Source organism: Neofelis nebulosa, chromosome 11, assembly GCF_028018385.1.
Source record: "Neofelis nebulosa isolate mNeoNeb1 chromosome 11, mNeoNeb1.pri, whole genome shotgun sequence".
Lineage (NCBI taxonomy): Eukaryota > Metazoa > Chordata > Mammalia > Carnivora > Felidae > Neofelis > Neofelis nebulosa.
Window position 1 is genome coordinate 61955754 of NC_080792.1, and position 15652 is coordinate 61971405.

The window sequence follows — 15652 nt, forward strand, 5'->3', positions numbered from 1 at the left end:
GCATATTACTAACCAAAAGAAGTCAATCTGAAAAGGCTACATACTATATGATTCTTTCTATATGACATTCTGGAAAAGACAAAACTATGGATACCATAAAAGATCAGTGATTGCCAGGGAGCTTAGGGGAAGGAAGGGAGGGATGAACAGGCGGGGAACAGGGGATATTTAGGGGAGTAAAAATACTCTTGGATATTTTTATATGTGGATATTTAATACGTGGATATAATATCACTATACATTGTTAAAACCCTTAGATGTACATCACCAAGAGCAGACTTAATGTGAACTAGACTTTGGGTGATTTTGATATGTCAGTGTAGATTCATCAATTGTAACAGATGTATGACTCTAGTGGAGAATGATGATAATGGGGGAGGTTGTGCTATGTGGGGGCAGGGGTATATGGGAACTCTCTACTTTCTGCTCAGTTTTGTTGTGAACCTAAAACTGCTCTTTAAAAAAAAAAGTCTATGAAAAGTTGGCAAGATAGTAAATTTTATGTATATTTTACCACAATTAATTTTTTTTTAATTTAAAGTAATGATATTCTGATACATGATACAGCATGGAGAACCCTGAAGACATTAGACTAAGTGAAATAAGCCAGACACAGAATGACAAACACTATATGCTTCCACTTACATAAGGGACTAGAGTAGACAGTTCATAGAGACAAAGTAAAATGGTGGTGGCCAGGGGTCAGGGTGGGTGAGGGGGGAAATGAGCAGTCAATATTTACAGGGTTCAATTTGGGAAAAAGAAAAAGTTCTGGAAATGGATAGTGGTGATGGTTGAAGAATAATGTGAATGTACTAAACATCACCGAACTGTACACTTTACAACGGTTAAAATGGTTAAGTTTTATGTTATGCAGGTTTTGCCACAATTTTCTTTAAAAAGGAAGCAGCACACAAACACAAAACACACACACAAGACCCTACAGCTAACAATGTCCTATAGCAAAGGCTTCCTTTTGGATCTAAATCCACTACTTTTATATTTAAATTTTTTTTAATGTTTATCTGTTTTTGAGAGAGACAGAGTGTAAGCAGGGGCCGGGCAGAGAGAGAGAGGGAAACCGAATCTGAAGCAGGCTCCAGGCTCTGAGCTGCCAGCACAGAGCCGGATGCAGTGCTCAAACCCACAAACCACGAGATCATGACCTGAGCTGAAGTTGGGACGCTTAACCGACTGAACCACCCAGGCACCCCATAAAGCCACTACTTTTATATTTAAAAAGAAGTCTTGGGAGTCTGTGTTCAAGGAAATATCACTAAGTCACCTTCTCACCTTTTAAAGGATACAACTGGTGGATGAGACTGGTATGAAGGCTCTAAGTTGGTTTGTGTTCCCCCAAATCAGAGCACCTTTACCTGAAATAAAACAAAATGTGTGTGTTACTGAAGAATCTTTCATTTGTTTAGCTATTTAATTAAAGTGGAAGATGCATCAATTCCCAGAGGGCAGTGACTGCTGCCCTGTGGCACAAGGAGAAGGAAGCTGATTGGTCGTTACAACACAAAAATAACCTGAAAACCACACACTAAACAGAAATGACTGACATGTTATTGTTCTAGAATAGCTCTTTTAAATTATAGCATAAAATATTAAGATTGCTCTATATTATTACAACATTGTTCTATATTGTTCATATTGCAACATTGTTCTACATTGCCCAACACATAAGAACAGTAGCTGCAATCCATAACTGGGAACAAAATATTTTACCCGTTGACGGACTTTTAACTTCAAAGCTATCATTAAATATCTAAATTCCCTCCACCCAAAAACAACATTAAAACATGTTTAACATGCACTGACCTGTAGTTTTTTTCTCTTACTTGCCCATTATCTTAAGCATATTACCACAGTGTCATCAATGGCTATTTGCATGTTAAATGTTCCATCTTAAATGGTATTTTTTAATAAGACGTATTTTTTTTTTGTCAGTCTACATAGGTAAACTAGAGAGAGGCCCCTACGATGTAATACAGGGGCCTTAAGTAATCGTGATTCGCCAGCAAAGAATGACTAATTCCCAGAATACCGTTTTTTCAATAGGCTAACTTGCAATGCTAAAAAGGCAAGGAGGTTCCAGTTTGCAGTTAACAAGAAATAGCAATTAACCTAGAAGCCTAAATATTATATAACACGGTCATAAGAATTCCTGGAAAATCTTGCTTGCTGTGGGCGGAGAGCAACAAGGGAGGCGGATCAGAAAGCAAAGGCTTCCGGGCAAGCCGGACCCCATCACTTCACCTGTCCTGGAGCCCGCCGACCATCCCCGCCAGCTTCCAGTTTCCGCGCGGATGGCCCGGCGGGTCCCGGTCGGCCCTGGAACCCCGCCCCGCCGGCCTCGGGCGGGCGGGGAAACGCACAGTCGCCATGGAGAGGCCCGCCCTAGCCCCGCCCCTGGCACGCCCCCAGCCGCGACCCCGCCCGGGGCTGGCATTCTGGAACGCTGGCTCCCGGCACTCTTCGGGCGGTGCGGACAGACCAGCTGGTAGCGCCTCGGCCCTGCGGCTCGCGGCGTTCCTAAACAGTCGGTGCAAAGAAGCAAAACCCAACACTTGGTCGCATCTTCCGCAACGACTCGGTCCTTTGCGCCATCCTTAATGTCTTCTAGACTTTTCTCTCCCCGTGAGTCCTTAGTGCTGCAGCTTCCCTGGAACCCCCAGAACAACCTCCGGGAAGGCGAGGGGCGCGCGGCGGCCACGAAGTCTTTGGCGCACCGAGCGCCCGTGAGGGGAGGAGGGGTGCGCCGGCCGTTGCGGGTCAGGGCGGCCCTGCGGCGGCCCCGGTGCCTCGCTCGTGGGTCAGGGCGGCCCCGGTCTCGCTTCCGGTCTGCACGGCTGCGGCTCGAGGCGGGCTCCGCGCCCCGGGCGCCGGGGAGCTGCCTGCGGCGGGAAGCCGAGCCGCCGGACCTCCGCGCGGCGTCGATGGGTGGCGCTGTGATTGCTCGCTCCCTCCTCCTGCCCCGCTGGACCGCGCTCCGGAGTCCCACGCTGGGTCTCCCTCACCGTCGTCTTCTCCAGGGCCTGGCAAAGTGCCTTCAGGGAGTGTGTGATGAATAAATGAGGCCTTCAGAGCGACTGTTGGGGACTTAGTTTTCATTTTTTTTCAAACTAATGTTAATAACAGTGTAGCATGGCATGGTCTACTTTTCAAAGGGCCTTCACATCCATTACTTCAAATAATCCTCAGAATAAGCTTGTAAATTAAGAGCAAGAACCATTACCCCACGTTACAAGAAGTAAAACTGAAGCTCGAAGCAATAACACACAGGGTCTCCCAACCAATGAATTCTAGTATATTTTTGCTAACTGAGTATACTTAATGTGCAGAGATATAATAGAAATCGTATAGAAAGCAACCAGCTAGGGGCGCCTGGGTGGCTCAGTCGGTTACGTGTCCGACTTCAGCTCAGGTCATGATCTCGCGGTCCGTGAGTTTGAGCCCCATGTCGGGCTCTGTGCTGACAGCTCAGAGCCTGGAGCCTGTTTCAGCTTCTGTGTCTCCCTCTCTCTCTGACCCTCCCCCGTTCGTGCTGTGTCTCTCTCTGTCTCAAAAATAAATAAACGTTAAAAATTTAAAAAAAAAAAAAAAAAAAAAGAAAGCAACCAGCTAAATGCCTGCTATCTGGTAAGTAAGCAGTAAATGGAAACATTATTATTGATTAAGAATATTGTAATATTTTCTTTAAAAAAATTTGTTAACATTTATTTATTTTTGAGAGAGAGAGACAGAGTATGAGCAGAGGAGGGGCAGAGAGAGAGAGAGGGAGACACAGAACTCGAAGCAGGCTCCAGGCTCTGAGCTGTCAGCGCAGAGCCGGATGCGGGGCTGGAACCCACGAATTGCGAGATCATGACCTGAGCCGAAGTTGGACACTTAACGACTGAGCCACCCAGTTGCCCCTGAATATTGTAATATTTTCAAATACCTCCTGGTTAACAATTTTACCATCACAACTTGCCACCATATGCACACCGACATGATGCAACAGAAGTACGCATCATCTCTAAAGTATTCTTACTAACTAGAAAAAAAAAAAGTAAATATATCCAGTAAAGCCTATAACTAACTCCAAGCTTAAAGAAATATAGGACCAAATGAACAGGTTAAATGACACCACCAGGAAGCAATTCCCTGGATCCGGAATGTGGAATTTTTACAGCCCAAATGGCCTACCTTCTTTATTCAACAAATAAACAGCATCAGGGGAAAAAAAAAAAAAAAAAAAAAAGGAGAGAGGAGGGGAGAGAAATTTGTTATAAAGCAGGCTTGAGAGACACATTGAGCTAAAGGCAAGTATGTGGGTCTTGTTTGGGTCAGAATTAGGACAAACTAGCTTTCAAAAAAAAGAATTAAAGATTGGGAAACTTGTACGTGGAATGGATGTGCAAAGAATTGTTGGTGATTTTGCTGTGATAATGCTATTGTGGTTAATTTTTTTTTTAAGGTTAGAGAAACTAAAGTACAGCCAAATTATAAGATTTCTGGAATTTGCTTTAATATTGCAGGAAATTAAAAAACAAACGGAAGTAGGAGAAGAAACAACATTGGCAAAATGTTGGTAATGTTGAAGCAAGAAGAGGGGTGCATGGCATAGTGGGTAGAAGAACAATGGCCCCCCAGACTTTCACATCCCAATCTCCGGACCTGTGACTATGTTACCTTGCATGGGAAAAGGGACTTTGCAAGTGTGATTAAGGTTAAGGACTCTGAGGTGAGAAGTTCGCCTGGGTTATCCAGTCTAATCAGTGGGTCCTTCCATATGGAAGGACAGCTGTGTCAGTTAGGGGAGGTAACACAGGAGTATGTCAGTCCTATAACAAAACACAATATACCGAGTGGCTTATCAACAACACAAATGTATTTCTCAAACTTGTGGACGCTGGAAATATAAGACTGAGATACCAGCATGGTTGCTGAAAATTGGGAGCCACCTTCCTGGTTCATCACTGGCACCTTCTCACTGTGCCCTCACATGGTAGAAGGGGTGAGGGGGCCCCAGGAAGTCTCTTCTATAAGAACACTGATCCCATTCATGAAGCCTCCACCCTCAGGACCGGACACCTCCCCAAAGCCTCACCTCTAAACACCATCACCACAGTCATTAGGATTTCAACATGTGAATTTTGGAGGGACACAAACATTCAGTGCATAGCAGAGGGTCAGAGAGATGCAGCCTAACAAGGACTCCACCTGCTGTTAGTGATGTTGAAGATGGAGGAAGGAAGGGGCCACAAGCCAAGGAATGTGGGCACGTAGCCCCCTAGAAGCTGTAAAAGGCAAGGAAATGGATTCGTTCACAGAACCACCTTGATTAGCCCAGTGAGACTTCATTTGGACCACTGACCTACAGAACAATAACAAGTTTGTGTAGCCTTAAGTCACTAAATTCATAGTGATTTGTTACAGCAGCAATAGCAAACCAATATAAGCATTCATTATATTTCTCTCCACTCTTGTGTATGGTTAAAATTTTTTGTAATGTTTGCTAAGTCCAAAAAACATAGACCTAACTATGAAATACATTTTAAAAGTACTTCATGGGGTGCACGGGTGGCTCAGTCAGTTAAGCATCTGACTCTTGATTTTGCCTCAAGTCATGATCTTGGAAGCATCTGAGGAAGCATCTGAGGGGAGTGTTGGGGCCTGAGGAGAGGGTGGCTGGAGTGGAGGCTGCAGAGGCAGGCCCGGGACATACGGGTAGGACAGATGTGCCAAGGTGTCTGGTGTTATTTGGCAGCCGGGTGTTTTTCTTCAGTGCCATGATTTGGGACCCCCATGGACAAGGTGGCGAATGGTATGAGGTAGGCAGGAGTGTAGAGCGAGCAGAAGGGCTCGGGGACTTACCTTAGGGAAGCAGGATTAGGGAAAGTACACAGGGAATAATTGTCATGGGGTACCTCTGGGTCTGGTCTATGGATGAGGATGGGGCCCATGGGGTACGTGTGTGGGGTGCAGCCTTGGGACAGCTGGGTTCAGGTGGCAGCCAGGTGGGTCTCACCCCTGTAGCTAAAGCTTCCACAGGGAGGGACTCTATGGTCACTTCCAACCAGAGGCCACGGTTTTGTGACTGTCCTGTGTTCTCTGGGTTAAGAGAGCTCTTCTGGGCAAGAAGCAGGAAAGATGGCAGGGGGTAAGGGACAAGGTCATCCTCAACGAGAATGATCAGCTCACAGTTGTGAGACTGAGCCCCATGTCGGGCGCCATGTATTGACAGTACAGAGTCTGCTTGGGATTCTCTCTCCCTCTCTCTCTGCCCCTCCTCTGCTCATCCTCTCTCTCTGTCTCCTTCTCAAAATAAATAAATAAACTTAAAAAAATAAAAGTACTTCATTTATACCTGAAGCATAACAGAATCCGACTTAACAAAATTATTATGATGCATTTTATTTTGAAAAAGAATTATATGATATGTCCTTTTAAAAAGTATCATTAAAAGTATAATTAATATGTGAAGGGATGGAAAAGCATTTATCATACAAATGGAAGTGACAAGAAAGCCAGGGTAGCAATACTTATTATCAGACAAAATAGACTTTAAAACAAAGACTGTAACAAGAGACAAAGAAGGACACTATATAATCATAAAGAAAACAGTTCAACAAGAAGATGTAATAATTATAAGTATTTATGCTCTCAACGTGGAAGCAACCAAATACATAAAGCAGCTAGTAACAAACATAAAGGAAGTAATTGATAGTAATACAATAATAGTACCGGAATTTAATACCCCACTTACATCAATGGATAGATTATCCAAACACAAAATCAACAAGGAAACAGTGGCATTGAATGACACAATGGACCAGATGGATCTAACAGATATATTCAGAACATCCCATCCTAAAACAGCAGATAACACATTCTTTTCAAGAACACATGATACATTCTCCAGAATAGATCACATGTTAAGTCACAAAACAAGTCTTAACAAATTCAAAAAGATTGAAGTCATACCATGCATCTTTTCCAGGCACAATGCTATGAAACTAGAAATCGACCACAAGAAAAAATGTGGAAAGACCACAAATATATGGAGGCTAAATAACATGCTATTAAACAATGAATGAGTCAACCAAGAAATAAAAGAAATCAAACAATATATGGAGACAAATGAAAACGAAAACATGATAGTCCAAAATCTTTGGGCTGCAGCAAAAGCTTAAGAGAGAAGATTATAGCAATGCAGACCTACCTCAAGAAGCAAGAAAAATCTCAAACAACCTAACCTTGCATCTAGCAGGGCTAGAAAAAGAAGAAAAACAAAAACAAAACCAGTAGAAGGAAGGAAATAATAGATTAGAACAGAAAGTTAGCAGAAACTAAAAAACAATAGGACAGATTGTTCCACATAGAACAATAGAACAGATGCAACCAGGAGCTGCTTCTTTGAAAAGATCAACAAATTGATAACCTTTAACCAGACTCAAAGAAAGAAAGAAAGAAAGAAAGAAAGAAAGAAAGAAAGAAAGAAAGAAAGAAAGAAAGAAAGAAAGAAAGAAAGAAAAGAAGACTCAAAATCAGGAATGAAAGAGGAGAAATAACAACTGACATCACAGAAATACAAAGGATTATAAAAGAACATTATGATAAATTATATGCCAACAACTTGGACAACCTAGAAGAAATGGGTAAATTCCTAGAAGCATATACACTCCCAAAAGTAAATCAGGAAGAAAGTGAAAATGTGAATAGATCAATTACCAGCAAAGAAATTGAATCAGTAATCAAATTCCCAACAAACAAAAGTCCAGGACCAGACAGCCTCAGGGACATAATTGAGCAATCATTCTGGCACTTTAACCATAATTGCCCTATAGAACAATATTTACCTGCATCCTGTGCATGAACACCTTGGAGAAAAGTGAAACACATGAAGCAGAAACTCCAGAGTATCCAGCTATTTGCATTCTTGCCTTCGTTCACCCATGCAATGCAACAGACATGCATTGAGCCTTTCTGTTCCCAGGGGCTAAATTTTCACAGATTATTCTAGGGATTGTGCTGTGAGATAGCGATGAAGCTGAGGGGAGAGACAGTATGAATCCTGACATTCAGCAGAAGGACTTTTGTGTATTTGCTTTCTATAGCTGGGTAACAAGTTACCACAAACTGAGCAGTCTACAACATTCTGCTTCGAGTCTTCCTCCAGTTCATGGTTGCTGGGAGAATTCAGCTCCATGTGATTATAGGACTAAGCTCTCAGCTCCCAGGACCTCCCGCTCTGCCTGCCCCATGGCACTTCCCACAGCATGGCTGTTGTTTCAAGGCCAACCAGAGAGCATCTGCTGCTGTTGGTTCAAATCTATCTGACTTCTTCTGTTTCTTCTCTAGACCTAAAGGAGTTCCATGATAAATCAGGCCCACCTAAAATAATCTCTCTTTTGATTGACTTAATGTCAACTTGTTAGGGACCTTAAATACCTTTACACTTCACTGTTACCATATATCACACCCTACGCACAGGAGTGGTAGTCTGCCACATTCGTAGGTCCCATCTTCACTCAAAGGGAAGATTCAACAGGATGTATACACTGGGAGTCATGTTGGGGGACAATGTAGTGTTCTATCTGCCCTAGATGATATTCTACCCTCATTTCAAGAGAAGAGCCAAAGTCCAGAGAGTCCCAGGATATCTGACAGAGCAGACTCCTGACTCGGCTATACACAGTACTGAACTCTATAGACAATCACCAGAAAATTTTTAAAAAGGCACCAAAACCAAGCTATGAAGGGCTGGGAAGGGGGAGGGAGGGAGAGGGGGAGATACAAGTATGCAAACAGCAAAAAAGCAAATCGAACACAAAAGCAGAATGAGAGCTCACTAACGATTTTATAAATGAGAGAATTGTTTTCATGTAAATTACTATTCTCAGTTTATCTGGTTTATCAATCTTGATTTGACACATTGAGTTCTTGCTCAAGATGGCAAAACAGCTTAAAGGAGCCATTTCCTACCTCGGTTATCCATTTGCAACTTAGATTTGGTTCTTTGACCATTGCGATTTTTTCTTAAGGTAAACATCCTTTGGGGGATGGAAACATTTTCCCTTCCTGTATTGTAGGTTCTTTAACTGGTCGAATCAAATTGATAAGAACAGATTAACAGGTAAAAACAAACAAATTTCAGGGCACCTGGCTGGCTCAGTCAGTAGAACATGTGACTCTTGATCCAGAGTCATGGGTTCAGGCTCCACACTAGACATGGAGCCTACTTACACACACACACACACACACACACACACACACTTTTTACTATTAAATAACAAAAATTCAACTGAGGAAATTTTAAAGATCTAATAGGCTTTATTCATGAATTCATGAATCACCGACAGCCCATCTAGCAAGGAGAGGAGAGCTCCAAAGGGCTACAGAAAGGGAAAGGTTTTTTTTGTTTTTTTTTGTTTTTTTTTTTTTATTTATTTTTGGGACAGAGAGAGACAGAGCATGAACGGGGGAGGGGCAGAGAGAGAGGGAGACACAGAATCGGAAACAGGCTCCAGGCTCCGAGCCATCGGCCCAGAGCCTGACGCGGGGCTCGAACTCACGGACCGCGAGATCGTGACCTGGCTGAAGTCGGACGCGTAACCGACTGCGCCACCCAGGCGCCCCAGGGGAAAGTTTTTAAAGGCAGGACAAATAAGTCATAAACAGGAAAAAAATTATTTCAAGTGAAGTCACCTTCATTTGGGGACAAAAGGGTCTTATTAGGTGGGGTACTTCATCTTTCTTTGGGGGCGGAGAGGGCCTATGTGCCACATTACCTTATTGATGCTGACCACAAAATTCCTGACTGCTCAGTTAAGACTACATTTCTGGTGGAGGTTGCAGCCACAATTAGATTAGGTATTAAGCCCTGGTTTGGTGACATGGCCTAGCACAAGTGACTCCATTTTGGGCTTGTGGTTTCTTTTTAACAGTATTTACAAGAGCCCCATAAAAATACAAGATCCAGGGGCACCTGGGTGGCTCAATCAGTTAAGCATCTGACTCTTGATCTCAGCTCGGGTCTTGATTTCAGAGTCGTCAGTTCAAGCTCCACGTTGGGCTCCATGCTGGGCATGAAGTCTACTCAAAAAAACAAACTAACAAACAAAAAACATACATATATATACACATATATACATATATATGTATGTACATATATACATATATGTATATATGTGTATATATATGTATATGCATATATGTGTATATATATATATGTACGTGTGTGTGTGTGTGTGTGTGTGTGTGTGTGTGTATATATATATATTCCAAAAGGCAGCCGCAGCCAGCAGCCAGGTTACTGAGGCTTATATAGCATCCTGAACTAACGAAAGGGGTTGGGGGCTGGGGTTGCAAAGGCAAGGAAGGCCATTCACAGGAAGGCAAGAGGAGATGTTTAGAAAACAATGGTTGACCTATTATATACATAAGTTTCTTAGGTAAAAAGGTAATAACTCTCTCCCTGATACAGGCCCCCCTTTCCAATGTAAGTTTAGGCAACTGAGGAGGCAGTAAAGAGCTTTTCCTGAATCTGATCGGTTTTCATTGCCTTTAGCTCAAAACAACAATCCTTATGCCAAACAGACATTTTGAGGTGGCAAATTCTGCTCCCCTTCAGGGTTCTGTTTTAGGTTATAAAGGTCAAAAACAACAACAACCTGGTCTATCCATTTTTCCTTCCCTCCAAGTAGTGCATGCAATGTGATCTTCATAAATTACAGAGAACAATGGAGAAGGGGAGTTTTCACATGAGACCCCTGCAGCAAGAGGTTAAATGACTGACATGGTTTATAGCATTGCAGTTTACAAATCACCTTCCTACTTCAGGTCCAATATAATCCTAACTAAATTAGAAACTCCTTGAGGAGAGGGGCTATGTTTCATACCTATTCCTATCTAGAATAGCTTATAACAGAATACACAACACATAACTAATTCCCAGTAAAAATATAGCAATGCCCCCTTATCCATGGAGGGTAGATTCCAAGACCCCCAGTGGATGCTCAAAATGGCAGATAGTTCTGAATTCTATATATACTGGTTTTTCCTATGCATACATACATACCTATGATATAGTTTAGTTTATAAATCAGGCACAGTATGAGATTAATAGCAACAACTAATAATAAAATAGAACAATTATAATGTTATACTATAATAAAAGTTATGTGAATGTGGTCTCTCTCTCTCAAAATATCTTATCACACTGTACTCATCTTTCTTCTTATAATGATGTGAGATGATAACATGCCTACATGATAAGATGAAGTGAGTAACGTAGGCATGTGATGCAGAATTAGGCTACTTTTGACCTTCTGATCATACATCAGAAGGAAGATTATCTGCTTCTAAACCATGGTTGACCACAGGTAACTGAAAGCAAAATTCAGATAAGGGGGGCAACTACCATATATTGGATAAATTGAAAACATTAAGATATGTTATTTATTGTCAGAGATTCTAGTTTAGGGAACTTTAATTACTTTTCAGGAAAATTGCTTTTTTTTTTTTTTTTTTTTTTTTTTTTTATTTTTGGGACAGAGAGAGACAGAGCATGAACGGGGGAGGGGCAGAGAGAGAGGGAGACACAGAATCAGAAACAGGCTCCAGGCTCCGAGCCATCAGCCCAGAGCCCGACGCGGGGCTCGAACTCACGGACCGCGAGATCGTGACCTGGCTGAAGTCGGACGCTTAACCGACTGCGCCACCCAGGCGCCCCAGGAAAATTGCTTTTAAGCAGCTTGGTTAGTGCTTTCCCAGGAGGATTATTCTGATTTGTTCTGCCCTGATGTGTTTAATTCAAGTCAGAGTCCAGGGTGCAAATTATTAAAACTAACTCATTAAAATTTCCCTTTCTTTCTTTCTTTCTTTTTTTTTTTTTAACATGGATCAAGGGCCATTTATCTATTAGGTGCAGTGGACTGAGTAACTAGATAACAAAACCAAAACCCCTGGACAATGCTTGGGACAAAATTAGTTGACAAGGTATCTCCACAGACCCCAAAATGTAAAGGCAGTGAGGATGAATCACAGCAGAACTGCAAGATTTGGTGCTATCAGAGTACGTGTGAGCAGAAACAGGGGAACAATAAAACATCTAATGGACCTAAAGATAGAGAAACCCTGGGGTGCCTGGGTGGCTCAGCCAGTTAGGTGTCATGATCTCATGGTTCATGGGTTTGAGCCCCGCGTCGGGCTCTATGCTGACAGTTCAGAGCCTGGAGCCTGCTTCAAATTTTCTCTCTTCCTGTCTCTCTGCCCCTCCCCTGCTTGTTCTCTGTCTCTTTGTTTCCCTCTCAAAAATAAATAAACATTAAAAAAAAAAAAAAAGAGGAAACCTGAAACAGCATTGAGTTTCCCCTATGGAAGGAACATCATCAAAAAATAGGAATGTCATCCATCCAATAGCAGTAAATGCAAGGAGCCCACGAATAGACCTGAAGGGTTAGAACAATCCTTCCTTCTCCACAGGGATAAAGATAAGACCCTCCATGGGGTGGAAACTCCTAGGATGCAATAAGAATTTTGCAGGACAAGGACAAGAGAAATGTGGAAAAGAGAAAGGACAGAGAAAAGCGGGAAAGGAGAAATTTCAGTAGGCAAGCTTGCATATTTTAACATACTCACGAAAAACAGAAGGCATTGTTAAGTGAACTGGCAAAAGCGCTCCTTTTGGATGCCGAGGAGAAGTAAATTCACGTAAGAATGTGCATTAGAAAAGAATCATGGTTTGGGGAGCCTGGGCGGTTTAGTCCGTTAAGTGTCGGACTCTTGATTTAGGCTCAGGTCATGATCTCACCGTTTGTGAGTTCGAGCCCTGCATCGGGCTCTGTGCTGACAGTGCGGAGCCTGCTTGGGATTCTCTCTCTCCCCTCTCTCTCTGCTCCTACCCCACTTGTCCTCTCTCTCTCAAAATAGATAAACTTAAAAAAATTTTTTTTAAAGAATCATGGTTGAAAACTATCAAAGTTATCGTCAGAAGAAAATTGGGCAAGAAGTAGAGTAACATCCCTACAGACAACAAAAGCCACAAAGACATGCCCACGAAACACACCCGAGCCAGAGCCTATGATTTCTTTTTTTTTTTTTTTTTTTTTTTTTACATTTTTTTTTATTTTATTTTTGGGACAGAGAGAGACAGAGCATGAACGGGGGAGGGGCAGAGAGAGAGGGAGACACAGAATCGGAAACAGGCTCCAGGCTCCGAGCCATCAGCCCAGAGCCTGACGCGGGGCTCGAACTCACGGACCGCGAGATCGTGACCTGGCTGAAGTCGGACGCTTAACCGACTGCGCCACCCAGGCGCCCCAGAGCCTATGATTTCAAAACAAGCTAACGGCATCACGAGAATGAAGGAAGACTAAATCAGGACTAGGGAAACTCAGAAAGGAAGTAACAACCAGGAAAGAATTGGAAATAAGAGAAGAAAAATGAAGAAATAGAAACTAAAAGGACCGTGAAAGGAAATCAACAATGATCTTAAAATCAAAAAGAAATGGAGGAAAGGTAAAATGAGCTTCAAAGAATATGACAAATATGGAGGACAGGCAAGAATATCTTACAGATAACAGGAGTCCCTAAAGATGAAAAGTAATAGCAGAGAACAATTCTAAAACCTGTAATTCAAGAAGGTTTTTCTGAAATAAAAAATGCACATATTTGAAGCATATTGAAAGCACTCCCTATGTACCTGAGAATATTAATTCAGAATGTTCAGCATTAAGACACATTCCAGTAAGATGATGAGATTTTTAAAGAAAAATGCTAAGAAAATATATTTGGGCATCTAGGCAAAAAGTGATTTATGAGGGAAAAATATTGATATTGTAGGAACTAGGGCAGGCCACCCCAAGATGGGCTACTTTGGCGCGAAGATTATTGTGAGTCGAAAAAGCAATCAAAACCCAGCAGATACATAAAAAAAAAAGCTCTTTACTTCCCCCACAAGTGCCTAAAAAGAATTCGAGGACCTGTTCTGGGAAGGGAGCTATCACCACAGATCACCACATTATACTACCAGGTGTGGTTGACAAGAAGGAGCCTAGCAAGGCCTGTTGACCAAAGTCCTCTATGTCCCATGTGTCCGAGTGGCTCAGCAAACATTTATTTACCAAGCATTTACTCTTTTTCATTATTCCTGAGGATTGTATGTCTTCCCCTGAAGTCCCGGACCCCTACCCCCTTGAGGGACACACGCACGCCTCATTCTGAGTGTCTTTGGAATCTCCATGTTTCTGTGGATTTCCCGTTAAGTACACTGTTACATTTGATTCTCCCCTGTGGATCTGTCCCATGTCAATTTGATTCTTAGTCCAGCTAGAAAGACCTTGAAGGGGACAGGAGTTCTTGCTCCCTGACAAGATTATCGTCCGACTTTGACAGGAGAAAACAGAGAATACCTACTCTGATTTCATGAGGAAAGAAAATGTGACCAAGGATTTTTATATGCAGCAAAATGGAATTTCAAGTGTTAGAGTCATAGACAACTGTTATCAACATGCAAGAATTCAGAGAATTGAGTTCCCATGATTTCTTCCAGAAAACAAGCTTTGGACAATTGAAGGGACAAGGGAGAGACATTGATGTAAAAGCATTGATGGTGAACATTGGAGATACAGTTCCTTTTGAACTCAGACCAAGTTCTGGTTAAAAGAGAGAGTATGGTATGTAATAGCTATGCACCCTGACAAAATAGATGTAGAACAACTTTTTTTTTAATAGAAGAATGGAGAGCACAATGCAAAAACAAATTGCTGTTTTCAGTAAGCATATTGCTAACAATGGTATTTATGGTGTTACTCTAACACTTTTGCATGTATAACAGGGGATAAGGCAACTTAATAACTGTGGGATATTCTAATCTATTAGGCCCTGTGCCCCTTACACCAGGACTCTTGGTGTGGAAGAAAGGAGATACAGACAGGGGTATGCTGAAGCCATGTGCGCTGTTCCCAAATCCACAAGCGGTGACATCACACTGGTAATATCACTTGGAATCAGCCATGCTGGGGGTGTGTACCCCACTGTCGGGGAGGGAGAATATCCTGCCCCCTTCAAGGTCTCCCTAGCTGGACTAAGAATCAAATTGACATGAGACAGGTTAACAGAAGAAAGTCAAACTTAATGTCGTATGTCCTGGGAATCCACACAGACATGGAAATTCCAAATGAGGTATATATGTCATCCTGAACTAAGAAGAAAGCAGTAAGGGTCTGGGACTTCAGAGGGAAGGCATGCAATTCACATACCTTTGCCTCACCATACACGTGGGTCACTCAGATAAAGTTTATCTCTGGTAAGAATTCTTATTCTTGGAAAGAGCCCCAATTGAGATTCTTCTACATAGTTAAGGGAGGAGCAAAAGTTTCTCTTGAGCCCACAGGGTCTCCATCACCTTCAGCCCAAGATAGTCCACAGGAGAAAGGGATACATTTGGGGGAACCTGCCCCAACCTCTTCGCTATGGAAACTTGTGAAGGAGACCAGAACATGCCACTTTGGCATAATGATTATTTTTACCTTGAAGGCACTGAGAAACAACAAACACGGCAAGAGTCTACACCACCACACCCCATCTGACTAAAAGCAGGGCATACTTTTCACTTCCATTCATAATAGAAATTTCCATTTTTAAAGATGTCCCCTTC

General features: G+C 42.4%; 1 protein-coding gene across 18 annotated transcripts in view; it reads right to left on the bottom strand.

Moving 5' to 3' along the window:
* Positions 1 to 15652, bottom strand: part of MPPE1 (metallophosphoesterase 1) — a 58284-nt gene that overhangs the window by 20618 nt on the left and 22014 nt on the right. For 12 of the 18 annotated variants that reach the window (XM_058692741.1, XM_058692735.1, XM_058692734.1 and 9 more), the window contains one exon: positions 1294 to 1376. The exons of 1 other annotated variant lie outside the window; for it this stretch is intronic. The gene's annotated coding sequence lies outside the window, so the exon portion shown is untranslated. Of the gene's footprint in view, positions 1 to 1293; positions 1377 to 2262; positions 2844 to 7850; positions 8097 to 15652 lie in introns of those variants that run through there. 5 more of the 18 variants (XM_058692751.1, XM_058692749.1, XM_058692731.1 and 2 more) reach the window with 3 other exon arrangements.